Source organism: Balaenoptera physalus (assembly GCF_965194825.1).
Source record: "Balaenoptera physalus genome assembly, chromosome: X".
Taxonomy (NCBI): domain Eukaryota; kingdom Metazoa; phylum Chordata; class Mammalia; order Artiodactyla; family Balaenopteridae; genus Balaenoptera; species Balaenoptera physalus.
In genome coordinates, this window is record NC_138903.1 from 15701312 (window position 1) to 15717418 (window position 16107).

A 16107-nucleotide genomic window follows, 5' to 3' on the forward strand; every position below is an offset into this window, starting at 1 on the left:
GAGCCAGTGAGCCACAACTAAGACCCAGCACAACCAAATCAATCAATCAATTGATAAGTATTTTAAAAAAAAAGAGGTAACAGGGAATAGAAATGGCAGGCAAGTAGAGGCAAGGAAAGGTTCTGTACAGTGACCTGAGGAGACTGGGATATCAGAGTCTTCTGTCCACAAGTTGCAAGCTAGGGTCCAAGAACAGACTCCAATACTTAAATTAGGGATACATAATGCAAGGAAGGACCCAGGGCCCCAAACTGAGGCATAAGGTCAGGGTGGGGATGGTAGCCAATAGCATATAATGGTGGACTTCCAAAGCATTAAACTAGGACTTCTCTTACTGAAGTCACCTCTTGCCCCAGAACCTGGCTTGGGCTGAACTTTTAAGAGGATATCAGATGATTCCCAGCCAGGGAGAAAGGGAGAATAAGAGGGCAGGGAACTAGACAGATACTGAAATCTTAAATCTGTGAGCAGCATGGTGCAATGCCAGTCCAAAGAATTAGACTCCAGAGTCAAATCCTGGCTCTGCCATCTACTGGCAATATACGTTAAACAGATTATTTAACCTCTCTGTGGTCTCAGTTTCCTCATCTAAAAAGTGAAGAAAGTATGAGTACCTACCTCATAAGATTATTGTGAGGAACTGATGAAGCCACATGTGTAAAGCACTCAGAACCAGCGCCTGGCACCTAGTAAGTACTATGTACATGTTTGCTACTAGTATCATTTGCCTTTTCCAGTTAGAGAAATCTGGATATGCGCTAATTCTCTAGCATTTATTCCCCTGTCCATCATTTTCCTGGTAACCAATAGGAGTTCTGTTATCTCATCTCATTCTTTCAATGATCCCAGATATAATTTGCCTAGGCATCGAGATTTTTAACTCATTTAAAGCAGATAGGAGATTTTAAAATATTATTTAATATCTCTTCACTTCCTTCTTAAGCCTTGTATGAGAACGCTGCTGAAGTCTCACATATGAATCTGTCTGCTCCCCCTGTTCCTATTTTAATATTTTTTTCTTGATGGAAACTGCAGAGGCAAAATAAAATTGAAATTTTGGGGAGGAAGCCCATAAGATTTCAGGCCAAAAAAACCTCCTGAAGTAGTGGAAAGTGGCCTTGATAGGTAATTAGAAGATCTGGTTTTGAGTCTTGCTCTCTGACACAGCAGTTTGCATGTGGCAAGTGGCTTAACCTCTCTGGTTCCTGAGTCCTTATTTGTCAGAGAGGGTTTTGAATGAGATATTATCCATCCCTGCTTGGTCTGCTGTGGTAGTCACTCACCACGTGTGGCTACTGAACCCTTAAAATGTGGCAAGTCCGAACTGAGATATGCTAGAAATGTACAATACCACATTTTGAAGACTGAGTGCCAAAAAGAATATAAAGTATCTCAATATTTTTTATATTAATCACATGTTGAAATGAGAATACCTTGGATATATTGTGTTAATTAAATGTTATTACAATTCGATTCATCTGTTTCTTTTCACTTTTTTTATGTGGCTACTGGAAAATTTAAAATTACAGAAGTGGTTCGCGTTATACTTCCATTGGACAGCGCTGCCTTATAGCTCCTCTTTGCTCCAATCATATATTATTCTACAATATTCTGATTGCTTGTCTTGCATAGGTGGTGTTTTCCAAAGTCTGAGATGACAGTCAATGGGATGAGACACAGCACAATTTCTAGTCGCATTCTTGTCTGATTTCCCTCCCTCTCCCTAGCCTCGGCTGGTAAGAAGGGCCCAGTTCCTGAAGATGAATTACTAAACACAATGAAGTAAAATAACAATTGCCTTTTCCATTGCACAGAAATGCCAGCTGTTTACTACTGTAACTCACTCCTGTTCCAACTTTCAAAAGAATGTATCAAAGGCATTCACAACTTAAATTCCCAGTGAGGGATTATTCAAATTACTTGAAAAATATCTTACAGTTTATATCCTGACTTTCATTCTGGACTACCTACATGAGGATAAAAAATTTGAACTTTGATTTCAGGAGCTTGAAACTATTACAATGGTTCTAAAAACAGATAGAGACAACTTATTTCTAGTGACACCTGAGGAACACCTTAGGTTCCCCTTCAATATAATCTTACTGGGCCAAGGTCACTTTATAGCCAAGAGGAGTGATTATATTTCTTTGCAAAGAAGTTCCAGCCAAAACCAGTGGGGGAATTAGTGGAGGAGATCAGTAACATCAAACTAACACTGAGAGCGAGAGTGAGGACACGAGCAAGTGAATGACGGAGAGGAAGGGAAAGAGAAAGAAACTATACTTTTAAAAGCACTAAAAATAAAAATTTCAAATTCGACTAAAAAAACTCAAAATAATATAGATTGGCACAAACCTGAATTCTCAGGGGGGCTAATCCAATGTCTGTGATTTATAGTCCCAAAGAAAGAATACCTTAAAATGAGAAATCCCATATTCAACTTACATGCCTGATGTTACAGGACCTGAGACCTTGGGTTTATTACTGACATGACGGATATGAAATCAAGATGCTTTACTTCCTTACTCTTAAGAGAATAAATGCTTTTTCCTTAATTTTCTTTAGCCTATTGCCAAAATTTGTTAGACCCATCCATGATAAATAAAGACTATATTACAAAGAAATAACATTTCCAAGAAATGAACACACACACACTTTGTTTTTAAAAAAACCTAGGCATTAAAAATATTCTACTATGAATCTATAAGTTTCTATTAAATCACCATCTTGACAATGAAAATTTATGCATCTAAATGTATAACAGACATTACATACTATTTTGGAATATTTTCGCCCCTGGAGCTATGAATGATGAGTGTATAGGGAGAAATAATGCCTCAGCAGCCAGTAATATATAGGTTTGGGTCATAAAACAAAATATCAAAACAATTTCTTGGTTTCCCCAAATAGAAGGCATTTTGTTTGTGCTTCTGGGTTGGGGGTAAAAGTTAAAATGGAGAAAGGAACAGAAACAGAAAGCAAGGACATATATACAGTACCAAATGTAAAATCAATAGCTAGTGGGAAGCAGCCTCATAGCACAAGGAGATCAGCTCAGTGCTTTGTGACCACCTAGAGGGGTGAGATAGGGAGGGTGGGAGGGAGACGCAAGAGGGAGGCGATATGGGGATATATGTATATGTATACCTGATTCACTTTGCTATAAAGCAGAAACTAATACACCATTGTAGAACAATTATACGCCAATAAAGATGTTAATAGATAGATAGAAAGAAAGCAAGGGCCCTGAAGACTGACTTTTTCAACTTGAAAATGGTGGCCTTTAACACCTTAAGGTCTTGTACATAAAATAAAATGGTTATAGTCTTTTAATTAACATAGACTTGGCTAAGGTTGTCCTACTTTCTGGGATTCAGATTCAATAAAGCCTTCCTGAGGAGCTGCGATCCTCTGAACATTTGCCACATGAAATGTCAACACGGTGCTCTAACTTGCAGAGTTTTCTGTTTGCTACGGGTCAGAGCAGTGGGTGCCCTGGGTGAAAAGCATTCTGGGTCCTGTTTATCCTCTGAGAACTGTTTGCCTTGAATTATTTGCATGGGTGGCTATCTTTGTCATAAAACCCATTTTGTTTGCTTTTTAGAATCATTTCATCACCAATGACAAATATTACAAAGCATTTTAAGTGGGTAGGATACCGTCCTAGGAACTGGGGTTATAAAGAGAAAGTCTCAGCATTCAAGGAGCTTATATAGTAGTTGGGGAGAGAATCAACTGAGGGCCAAAAAAATATAAATGGTATTATAAGCATAGTGGCAGGCCAGATTTGTGTCTCTGTGAGATTCAGATGTGCATGGGTGTGACCGGCCAGGTTGGTTGGGTGGGCTCACTGGAAGCCTATTTGTATGAGTATTGAACAGCTGCTTTTAAAAAACCCTCCGTAACAGGACAAAAATCACCAGGAATAACATAATTTTACCAGTAACAAAGTATAAGGGAATAGTGTTGCGAGTAAAATTCAAGAGTTATACTGTCTCTAACCCAGCCCTAAGGAAACATTGCTTGGATTCTAGGAAGAAAGAAAGCTGTAAGTAAACATTTACTTTCTCTAAAACTGTAGAATATTAGAGAAAGAACATGCCTTGAGACCCTTCTAGCAGAGTATAACAAATGCAGACTGTGGTAGTCATTACTGCTATTCTCCAAATATTTCCTGCTCTCTATTTTCTGAGCATATGAGTTGGAATACACTTCTTGGCTCCCTTGTGTCTAGGTGAGCCTGGTGGCTAATTCTGGCATGTGGATGGACATATGGAAGTAGGTACAAAGTGTGAAGATCCATGATTCTCAGGTTAACACCCAGAAAGCATCGACCACGGAGACAAGGCACTGAACAACCGAGTAAACAAAATGATCCAGCCAACTGATGCCATCCAGCTTTTATCATTGGCCACCACAGAATTGGCACAATGGAAACAATGGGGTAACCATGGTGTCAGAGATGGAGGTCACACAGGGGCCCAACAGGAATCTATTATTCCCACCTCAGTTGCCCAACCTGTTAGCACCATAGACCAATGTTGAGCCTCCAATATGGCACTTCTCCTTAAGGAGACTGATGGGCCACTTGATAGCAATTGACTTCATGTGAGTCCCTTCCATCCTGGAAAATCTAGCTGTTCATTCTCACAGAAATAGATACTTATTCCAGATATGGGTTTGCCTTATCTGCCTGCACAGCCTCAACCAGCTCCACCATTCAGGGGCTTACAAAATGCCTGACAGCATTTAACATAGCATCTGACCAGGATGCTTCATTTCACAGCACAGGAGGTGGGGGAGTGGACTCATAATCATGGGATGCACTGGTTGTATTACACACTGTACCATTCAGAATACATCTGGACATCATAGAGCAATAGGATTGCCTGCTGAAGGTACAGCTGAAATGCCAGCTCAGAGGCAAGACCCGGCAAGGACGGAGTGCCGTCCTCCAGGATTCAGTATACACACCGAAACGGAGGCGTTGATATGGCACTACATCCCCCACAGGAAAAGCCCATGGATCTGTGAACCAAGACATGGAAGTAGGAGTGATTCCACTTGCCATTATTGCCAGTGACCCACCGGGGGATTTTGTGCTTCCCATCCCTTCAACTTTGGGCTCTTCTCGATTAGTATGTCCCAAAGGGGGCATACTCTCGCCACCAAAGTTCCCCTTTAGAAGACATAGCAAGCTACACCTGTCCCCTTGTGTCCCCTGTGTCCTAGGTCCAGCAAGCAAATAATGAGTCACCATCCTACGGGGGTAACTGACCCTGGTCAGCAGGAGAAGGCTGGGCTACTTTCACACAGCAAGGGTGCGCACCTTGTGGTACTCCCTTACCCGACTGCGGCTGCGAATAGACACGTGCATCAAGCTCAGTCTGAGAAGGGAATAATTGCCGAGGCTTAGGCTTCTCAGGAGTAAGGCTTTGGATCACGTTACCGGGCAAGCCATTGAGACCAGCAGAGACGGTAGCTGAGAGTGAAGGGAATTTAGAAAGGATGGTGGAACAGGAAGATAGCAAATACCATTTGCAGCCCCAAGTCCAACTGCAGCAATGGAGACTGGAGTTTGTCACATTAATCTCTCTCTTCTAACTTTCCCTTTAGGAAGAAAGACCCACTCATACCCTGGACTAACTGCTTGCTCGCTAAACCTGTACAGAGAAGTGAATTTGTGTGTCAGCTATGAAGGGAAAATCCTTGACTACCCAGAACCATTTCTGTCATTCCCTCCCAAGTCCCATCAAGTGAGATTACAGAGATTTGATTCTGACCTGAGGTCTCCATGGTCACGCACATCAAGAACCCGTCTTCCATACATCTGCCTCCATAGAAATGAAGTTTTGAGCCCCTAATTTGCTTTGCCTCACTCTCCTTAATATCACCCTAGGCAGCATATTGATCTTCTGTCATCTACTTTAGCTCCCTTATCTTTCTTCTCTAATTATTCTCTTCAGCACTGACTCACAATTTGTGCATATTTTATCCTAAATTATTCTGATTGTGGAAAACATATATGGAGGATCTACTTTTACTTCAGTTTATCTTTAGGTTTCAATGTAAGAGCCACCCAGACGCATTTGCAATTACCATGTGGCCGCTGCCACGTGTACTTTGTCTTGCATATGTGGCAGTGATACATGGGGTAGAGCCCAAGTTCCCCAAGCACACCCCCTCCATGGGCATTTGTGACACTCGCCACCTAGCCCCAGACAGAAATTGTGTGTATATGTGGAAGCATGTCTTTATGTGGGAGGTGGATATTTGGATCACTCTCTGTGGAAGCGAAGCAGTTTCTCATGATATTGTTCCATTTCTAGATCTAAGTGCTGAGGTAATTCTCCCTGATGCAGGGTGATTGCCCTAAATGCCTGCTAAGAACTAGAGAAAAGGCACTGGTTGCCCAAATTCCATGCAACTCACCTGAATGTGGGTGAGGAGGCATTCAGTGGCCTTGGTGTTGGAGATGAGGGAGTGCTCAGCAGGGAGTCCCATTGCAGGAGATACTGGAGCCTGAAAAGATAGAACAGTCAAAACTGTAACAAAGTATGGAGAGAGGTTCAAAACAGGGGCAGTCCCCAATAGTAACAGAGCACACATTCTTTTTTGAGTGCACAAGGAACATTTACCAAAATTTGCTATATACTGGGTCGTCAAGTCTCAACAAATTTCAAAGGATGGAAATCATTCAGAGTACGTATATTCTCTGATCACAGTGATCTTAAGCTAGAAATCAATAACAAAAAGATTACTGGAAAATTCAAAACTGATTGAAAATTAAGCAATACACTTCTAAATAATCCATGAGTCAAAGAAGAAATCACAACGGAAATTAGAAACATTTTGGACTGATAAGGAAAGATACTGCATATCAAAAATTATAGGTGTAGATAGAGAAGGGCATAGAGGCAAAACTATAGTTTTAAGAGCATGTATTAGGAAAGATAGGCTGAAAATCAATGATCTATGTTTCCATTTCAAAAAGTAAAAGAACAACAAATCAAATCCAGAGAAGAGAGAAGGAAGGAAATAATAAAGGTGAGAAAGGAAATCAAGAGAATAGAAAATAATAGAGAAGAATCAATGAAGCTAAAAGTCAGTTCTTTGAAAAGATTAATACAGTTGATACAATAGAGGATGTCAGACAGCTTTCCAAGTCCAGGGACCAGAGAGGAACATCAAAGTTTGGGTAATGCCAATGTCACAAAAGGGAATTTGAATGGATACTGAATAGGGCCCAGACTATTCTATCAGTGCATGTTAGCTGCACTTGTGTGGTCAGTCAGGTTGTGGTCCATGGGTGGTCAACCAAGCTCCATGCACTAAGGTGTGAACAGGAGATCAGTAGCCAGCAGGGAATCAGCTCTTGAGCTGAAAAACTATCCCATATTGGAAGCAGAATCCGTGAGGCTGTTTATAGGAGACTCGGCCATCATCTCTGCTTGGTAAATGTATTACACTCAGCATTGGAGGAAAATGATCTTACTAATCTTGTGAGGACTAATCATGTTTGTGTTTGTGTTGTCCGTGTATGGCATGAGTAGAACTGTTCACTTTTCTGTGTTCACACCTGTGCATCAGTAAGGATGCACAGCGTTGCAAGTAATGGAAAATTGCTCTCAAATTGACTTAAACAATGAGAAAATATATTAGCCCCATCACAAGGTGTCCAGAGTCAGGGCAGACTCCAAGCACATTATGTTGTATCTCCAACTCCACTTTGCTTTGTCCACCTCTGTGGGATGGCCACAGCAGCCCCAGATATAACATGAAGATACAACAAAGTCCAGGTCAAGAGGAGACTTCTCTCTCTGTGTCTCCTTTCCAGTCTCCGTGGCAGAATTTCCTCTTATGTCTCATTGGCCCAGTTGGGACATATACCCTTATTTAAATTAATTACTCATATGGGATTGCCATGATTGGTTCAGACCAATTTTTAAAAAACATTTTACTGAAGTATAATATACCTCAAAATATGCATATAGATTGATGCATTTTTTACAAACTGGGTCCACCTCTATAACCAGCACTACTAGATAAGGATTTTTAACCTTGTTTGTGCCAGGGAATCCTATGGCAGTGTGGTGAAGCCTAGGGACTCTTTTTAAGATTTTTTTAAATGTATAAAGTAAAATACATAGAATAAAAAGAAATCCAGTTAAGTGGAAATAACGTTATTAGCATTTTAATGCATTCATTCAGGTTAATTAAGATTAATTTGGTCATTCAATAAATTCATGATATAAGTATGTGTGCTACTTTATTAACACATTAAATAACAAAATCTGGTGGTAGATATAATTGCTACAATAATTCTGAATTGCTGATGAGCATAAAGGATTCCACTGGTGACAAAAATCATAGCTCCTGCTAATATACTACTATGGTTTGTTGCCTACATTTATAATGAAAGGAAAAGCTATGTTTCAGTTAAAGATTAGTGAAAATAAAGAGGTATTTTTTCCATGCACAGTCATAGACCCCTCGAATTTTATCCATGGACCAATTAAGGGTCCATGGGCCCAAGGTTAAGAACATCTGGAACTTAGACTCAACAGTTGAAGTGGTCTGGATGTTGGGGGGTTGAACACCATGACCCACCACAGTAGATGAAAGAAATTGGAGCTTTGAGTCCTGCAGATTCATTCATTCATTCATTCAATCAACAATTATTTGTCACACGCCCACTATGTGTTTGGCACCATGTTTTGTACAGGTATTCAGTGGCGAATTAAGTGACAAGATCTCTCACCTCATGGAGTAATTAGACCATTGGAGAGGAAAAACAGTAAAGATGTATATAGAGGTGAACTGCAGATTCAGAGAGAGGGCAAGTTGACCATTTGAGCTGGAATTCAGAGGGGTGGTTCAAACCAAAGGATGGGTAAGATTTTAGCTGAATTCATTACAGGTAATTGCCAAGAATTTCTCCTGAGCAAAGCAGGCTTTCCAGTGGGGCCACTCTGGACCCCTGATGAGCCCCTCTCTGGAATAGTCCTGTCTATCTTCAGTAAAGCCTGGTCTTCATTGTGGTGGCTGGTCCCATTTAATTTGATACTATTCAATAAAGATCCCTATGATTCTCCTTGCCATGTTGGTGTTCTCCAGCAAAGCTTTCTGCTAAAACCACGAGTTCATCTTATAGTGATTTGCCTTAAGGTGCCGTCTCCAACAACACATTATGTCTGCAGCCTGCAACTGTCGGTATCGATAAAGGCATTTCAGGAAACACCTTGAATTCCTGAGGAAACAGAGCTTCGTTACTTCCTTGCCTCCTTCATTATATTTACTGAGTACCTAATGGATAATAAGCATGATGCTGGGAGCAAGGGCCACAGAGATTATTAAGACATGGCTCTACCCTCAAGCAAACAACACTTTAGTGGAGGGAGAAAGGCATATAAAACCAGTAAATGCAGATGGTGTCCCAGCTGCTGGGGGAAAAGTCCATGGGGGTTGCAGTGGGGATGCAGAGGCTGGAGGGGACAATTCTGCCAGGTCTGGAGTGGGGAGTGGACAGAAAGAGTTTCATAAGAAGTCAGTTCTTAAGCTTCACCTGCGAAGAGGGATGAACAGAATGTTGCTAGGTGGTCAGGGAAGAAGGAACTTTCTCAGCTGTGCACTCATCAGCCACCATGGCTTTCCTCCATCCGGAGGAACCATGAATTACCCATCAAAGCCCCAACGAGGTGGTTCTAAAATTAGGAGTGACCACCATTCAACCTTGTTTTCCTTGCTTTTCTCCAATGGTGTTTGGAAACATGTGAGCTAAAAAAGACACTCAGATAGTCAAAAGAAAAGAAATCAGAACTAGGCAAGCAGGCAAGAATCAGAAACAGCCCAATAAGAGTAAGGAGAGGAAATGAAGTTAGTATTTCCATGTTAGGTAAGGGAGTAAATATTCTTTAGGTCCTTGAATCATCATGAATGAAAAAAGTTTTACATCTCCTTATATTGGCTTATGTGGTTCTGAACCTCAGCCACAAAGGAGAATCACCTGGAGTTTTTAAAATGACCAATTACTAGGATACACCCCAAACAATTAACTCAGTATGTTTAGGGGCAAGACACATGCATTGGTATTTTTAAAGCTCCCCAGATGCAGTCCAAGTTAGGAATCGGTGCTCACATGACACGGGGTCAGCAAGCTTTGTCTGTAAAGCAACAGAGAGTAAATATTTTGGGCTTTGCAGGCCATAAAGTCTGCCGTAACCACTCAACTCTGCTATTATAGCTTGAAAGCAGCCACAGACAATAAATGAATGCCATGGCTGTGTGACCAAGAAAACTTGATTTATGGACACTGAAATTTGAATTTCATGTAGTTTTTAGGCGTCACAAAATACTTTTGTTTTGGTTTTTTTTTCCTACCATTGAGAAATGTAAAAACCACTCTTAGCTACTGGCCATACAAAAATAGGAGGCAAGTGGATTTGGCCCACCAGCCATTGTTGGCTGTTTCCTACTATAGGCAACACGAGACACCAGAGCAAGGAGAACAAAATGAAAAGCTTCCATTGCCTCCTTGGTGAAATGTCAACTTGAAAATAAAGCACATTCCCATGGGCTGAGCATTTTTATCTGCATCCTGAATTTTCTCTCTAAAAATTCAAGCTTAATACTATACAGACATTGCTAAAACTGTATCGCACTGCTCTTTAAAAACAAACAGGTAAGGTGGACAAGTTATACAAAAACAAGTTTTCAAATTATGGTTCTATAACTCTATGCAGTATCCATTTTCAAACTGCCAATATTGCAACCTGCTTCACAATTTCATCAAATTGGCAGAAACAATTGGATGGGGTTGGAAAGCGATGACTTGCCAAATGTCGCTTGAGCCAGCAGAGGCTGGAAACAGCTTTGCTGACGAGGCTCCAGCTTGGTGAATGCACACATAGCTATAACCAACCTGTTCTCAACCAAGTAATTACCTTCTCCTGGGGAGGGAGAGTGGTATTAAAAAATTGCAGAAAGACAGCACACTGTAGGGGGAGAGGAAGAATGGGACAGAGAAAGGGAAAGGAAGAGAAAGAAGAGAGGGCTGCAAGGAAATAAATTCCTGCAAGATAAAAGAGAAGATGGATGTGGAGAGACTCACAAAAATTCCATCTGGGAAAATCGTCCAGGAGATGGAAAAGGAAATTAAAGGACTGGCAGGTGAACAAGACTGGCTTTTAAAGGCTTAATAATAGGGATGTTTGGTAACCAATGAGGCTAATGTACAAGTGACATAAACCAGCGGGGGTCTCGCAGGGGACCCGCAGCACACACTAACTGAGGGACATTTAATACAGGATAATGGCAGAAAGATAGGACTGCGGCTGAATCCACTTCCCTTCATTCACAAAGGATGAGCTGGCAGAATTTCATAGCTTGGCACTGTCATTTGAGAGAAGGGGCGGTATTGACTGAAAAAGTCTTTGTAATGTGGGAACCAGCAGAGGGAAGGAAGCAGGAAAAGAAGGACGTAAGGGAGGGAGGGAGGGAGGGAAGGAAAGAGGGAGGGAAGTTAACAAATGAAGTTAGAGACCCTGTGCTTGTAAGTTCAGGGTTAGGGAATTATCTGCCATTCATTAGAAAATACCCTTTCAATGCAGTTGATCACTAGGTCGGCTTCTCAAACTTTGATGTGCAAACAAATCACCCCAGGAGCTCTTTATTTATTTATTTGGCTGCGCTGGGTCTTAGTTGAAGCACGGGGGATCTTCGTTGTGGCATGCGGGAATCTTTTAGTTGTGGCATGCAGGCTCTTAGTTGCGGCATGCGGGATCTAGTTCCCTGACCAGGGATCGAACCCGGGCCCCCTGCATTGGGAGTGCAGAGTCTTAACCACTGAGCCACCAGGGAAGTCCCCACCCCAGGAGCTCTTTAAAAGGCACGTTTTGATTCAGTAAGGCTGGGATGGAGCCCGAGATTCTGCATTTCTAGCAAACTTCCATTTGTGATGCTGCTGGTCCAAGGACCACACTTTGAGTAGCAAGGCTCTAGGCCTACACTGTCCAGCACAGTAGCCAGTAACCACAGGTAGCCATTGAGCACCTGAAATGTGGCCGATCCGAGTTAAGGTGTGTTGTACATTCCAAAGACTTAGTAAAAAAGAATCTATAATGTATCATTAATAATTCTTATATTGATCACATTTTGAAATGATACTGTTTTGGATATATTGGGTTAAATAAAATATATTATTACAATTAATTTCACCTCTTTTTCACTTTTTAAAATGCGGCTTCTAAAAAAGTTAAAATTACACACATGGCTCGTGTTCTATTTCTATTGGTCAGCACAGCTCTAGGCTCTCCCTCCTCACTCTCTCCTCTGGTTTAAGTTATAAAAACAGTACTGAGCAGTTTGCATGGTTGATCCACAAGCGATGGGCAACACACCCACTCTCCTTTTCCCCTTTCCTGCTCTCCTCCCTAGCCCCTCGCAGACCCTGCTCCCCCAGTTTTCACCAGGAAAATATAAAGAAATTTTAGGCACTTTAACAAAAGGTGCCCATGAGCTCACTGCCTCACACTAAACTCCCTCCTCATACAAGCATTTACTTCAGCAAAGCCCCTGGCTTGTCCTTTGAACCAACACTGGCAAAAATAAGACACAGGAGCTGCGCTCAAGCTCATGGTCCAGAGGAGCAAAAAGAGAGGTAAATAAAGACATATACTACAATGTTCTTGGTGCTGTAATAGAATACATCCAAGGGGCACAGTAGAGACATGATCTAAGGCAGTTCCACCGGCCAGAACTTTCTTGTCTGCTGGATTAGCTATGTAACTTTAGGCAGTGACTTAACCAGACCAATCCGTGTCTAAGCTTCTGCATCTGTTTAATGGGAACAATAATAGTGACCCACCTCAGAGTGTTGGTATGAAAGCTAAATGAGTTTACATTTATAAAGCATTTAGGTCAGTGCTTGACACATAGTAAGCTCCATATACATGTTAGCTAAATAAATAGACTTGACAGGCCATTGTCAACCTGCCAATGAATGTTTTTAGGCATAAATGTCTAAATATAATTATGATCTCATCCCATCCCAATGACCTTATGAAATTCAGTACTAAAATGCTGTAAACGACCCAAATGGATGGATAACTTGTAGCTGATTCACACACTTGAATACTACACAGCAATGAAAAAAGAAATAAATCACTTCTGCTCACAACACCATGGATGCACCATGGATGATCTAACCACAAGGACGACCTTGCAGACCTAACGTTGAGCAAAAGAAGCCAGACACACAAGAGTACATGTTGTGTGGTTCCATTTACGTGAAGTTCAAAAACATGCAAAATTAATCTATGGTGAAAGATTATCTTTACTTTGGGGGTATTGGTAATGACTGGGGACAGGCGAAGTAGGCTTCTGCGTGCTGATAATGCACACCTTGACCTGGGTGGTGGTTACCTGGATGTGTTCACTTTGCTAAAATTCACTGAGCTGTACACCTGAAATTTTTACACTTTACTTATGCATATTATTCCACGATTTAAACAAAAGAAAGAGAAGCTGCAGAGGAGTTATTTCTAAATCATTTCAGTTGGAAAATCCAGCCATGAACCTCTGGGTACAAAGATGTCAAAACCTACTTAACAAAGAGAGGTCAATCTGAACACCTTGCTTCTATTCCAATTATTTTGATCTCTGAGCCAGAATTAAGCCCTTCCTCGAGTAGGAAAAATGGGTGAGTGAGATGAAAAGAAGATTAGAGAAAAGGAGGAAAATCAGAATGGAGCAGAGACGCTGAATAGCCCTAGGAGCTCCCAGAAGTGTGTGAAGAACAGTCTATGTAGCTCGGAGAGTAGAGCGTCTGGAGAGAAACACTGGCCAAATGTTCTACTTCAGACCTTCTTGTGAAGCTGAGCTTTGTTCTTCCTTAAGATTTTCCTAAACACTCCCAGATCTTAGAGCTCCACCTGCAGGGTTTCTTCAGTTCCCTGTGGGAGTAGAAGGTTTTGCAAATTCTTTCCTCATTGCATTTTTTTTTTCTCATTGCATTTTTAAGAAGCACTACTAGTGCTACAAGAGGATGGGGCTGGCTACATCACATGGTCTCGTATTTAATAGTCAAATGGACAGACTTTAAGTAGAAGACCTTAGAGAATATCCAAAGGGCATGGCAGAAGGACCCAGAACTGAGAATAGCCTCGCTCACAGCTGTGGGAAGATCATCTAACATCCAAGAGGGATATGTACAGAGAAAGGAGTGTTTGTGATTATTTTTACTTTGTTCCATAACCAATTTATTAATTTTAACTTATTTATTTATTTAGGCTGCGCCGGGTCTTAGTTGCAGCACGCAGGATCTTTTAGTTGCGGCATGCATGTGGGATCTAGTTCCCCAACCAGGGATGGAAGCCAGGCCCCCTGCATTGGGAGCACGGAGTCTCACCCACTGGACCACCAGGGAAGTCCCTAAAAATTATATTTTCTTAATATTACACAAAGAAAAAGTATTTTCTAAATTTCATGATAATTCAACCGAGCAATAATCTTTTATTATTTTAAGTATCCCCCCCTGGTTTGTGAATAACATGGTGAGGATGAAAGAATCTAAGATGAAAAGGTGAGAGAACGGGGTTCTCACTGTAGTCCAGCCACTGCCTAGGCGTGAGACTGTACGTATCTGGACCACATTTACTTAGATTATAAAATGAGGAGAAGGAAGGAAGAGCAGAGAGCTCTGGACTTTAATTCTGAGAAATCTACATCCCCCTTACCTTCACCACTTCCAAATGCCAGCACCTACCTTTCTTTGTCTGAGGGCTATCTGTAGCCATTGAAGTCAGAAGATTTGTCTGCCTGTGTGGCAGGACAGAAATGCCAGGGAATTAACACCATTTGGAAGGAGCCTCCTCCAGTAATACTGGGGAGTTGGTATATAAATACCCCAGCTCTCTTACCCTCAGGTAGAAGAACCCTAAACTATGTGTTTTACGCTATCTCCTCCGAATTTCCCAGAGAGATCAAGTTCCACTCAATCAACATGGTAATTTACTTGGTAATGCACCCTTCGTTCACTGCTTTCCCTTCCCTGTATCACTTTCCCATTCTCCCACCAGTGTTTCCTTCATCACCCAAAGAAACTGTTCATACCAGAATCCTTGATGTTAACATCATCTTCTGGGTGAATTTAAACTAAGACAAAACCCCACAAACCAAACACTGTGGTGATAGGGTTCTTGAAGGCTGCAGGAAAATGGTTCTCTCCACAGACAGGAATTTTAAGGAGTTTAGTAGATAATGAGAACAGAGGAAGGATCATCGTCATTCAGGTACAAAGCTGTGGACAAGACCACTTAACCGACTGCTCTTCTCCTCCTACTGGAATGGTAGTCCCTTTAGGCATTTTAACTGCTAGAAATGTGCAAGAATTAGTAGAAGGTTGAAAAACTTGCACCATCTGGCTAAACCTAGCCCGGTGTTCAGGAGACACCCTAAATTTGATGTACACTCCATTAAAGAAAGTAATGAAATGGGCATTTTTCAAAGATTCAAATTAAGCCACTGGTTAAGAGCTCATCGTTCCAATTTGATGGCAGAGACTTTCAAATCTGCCATTCCAAATAGTTTTCACTATCAGCTATATTCTACATCTTCTCAAGGAATCAGTATGAGGCTTTTTTTTAATCTAGAGGAAAAAAATAGTAATTGGCTACCTTTGATCTCAAAGAAGGCTTTCTCTTCACTTCCATTCCTCTCCTCCTGTCTCAATGCAGAAGTGTTTTTACCTAGGGACTGTGTAGCAGACACTGTTGAGAGATACAATGTTTATTCCCACCCCTTCTCCCTTCTCCATCACAGCCCATAGGGGCTTGGAAAAGTCAGACTCATGTTTCCAGTTTCCCTTATACGAAAGTGGCCATGTTACCTAATTCTGACCAATGAGACTAATGGGAAAGTGTGCCAGGAGGTTTTGCAAAAGGAGAGGAGAGAAGTATGCGAGGAGACCTCCTTCACTGCCCATCCCTTCCTATACAGATGTGGTGGTTGGAGACATAGTAGCCACCTGTGACCAGGAGGAGAGACACTGCCAGAACACTGAAAATGGGCAAGAGGGAAACGGGAAAGAGTCTGAGTCACTGGGATGCA

At 41.5% G+C, this 16107-nt stretch overlaps 1 protein-coding gene across 4 annotated transcripts in view; it reads right to left on the minus strand.

Annotated features, from left to right (window-relative positions):
• RAI2 (retinoic acid induced 2) overlaps positions 1-16107 on the minus strand; it is a 392985-nt gene that overhangs the window by 205379 nt on the left and 171499 nt on the right. For all 4 annotated transcript variants that reach the window (XM_082447179.1, XM_082447177.1, XM_082447176.1 and 1 more), the window contains one exon: positions 6433-6522. The gene's annotated coding sequence lies outside the window, so the exon portion shown is untranslated. The remainder of the gene's footprint in view (positions 1-6432; positions 6523-16107) is intronic.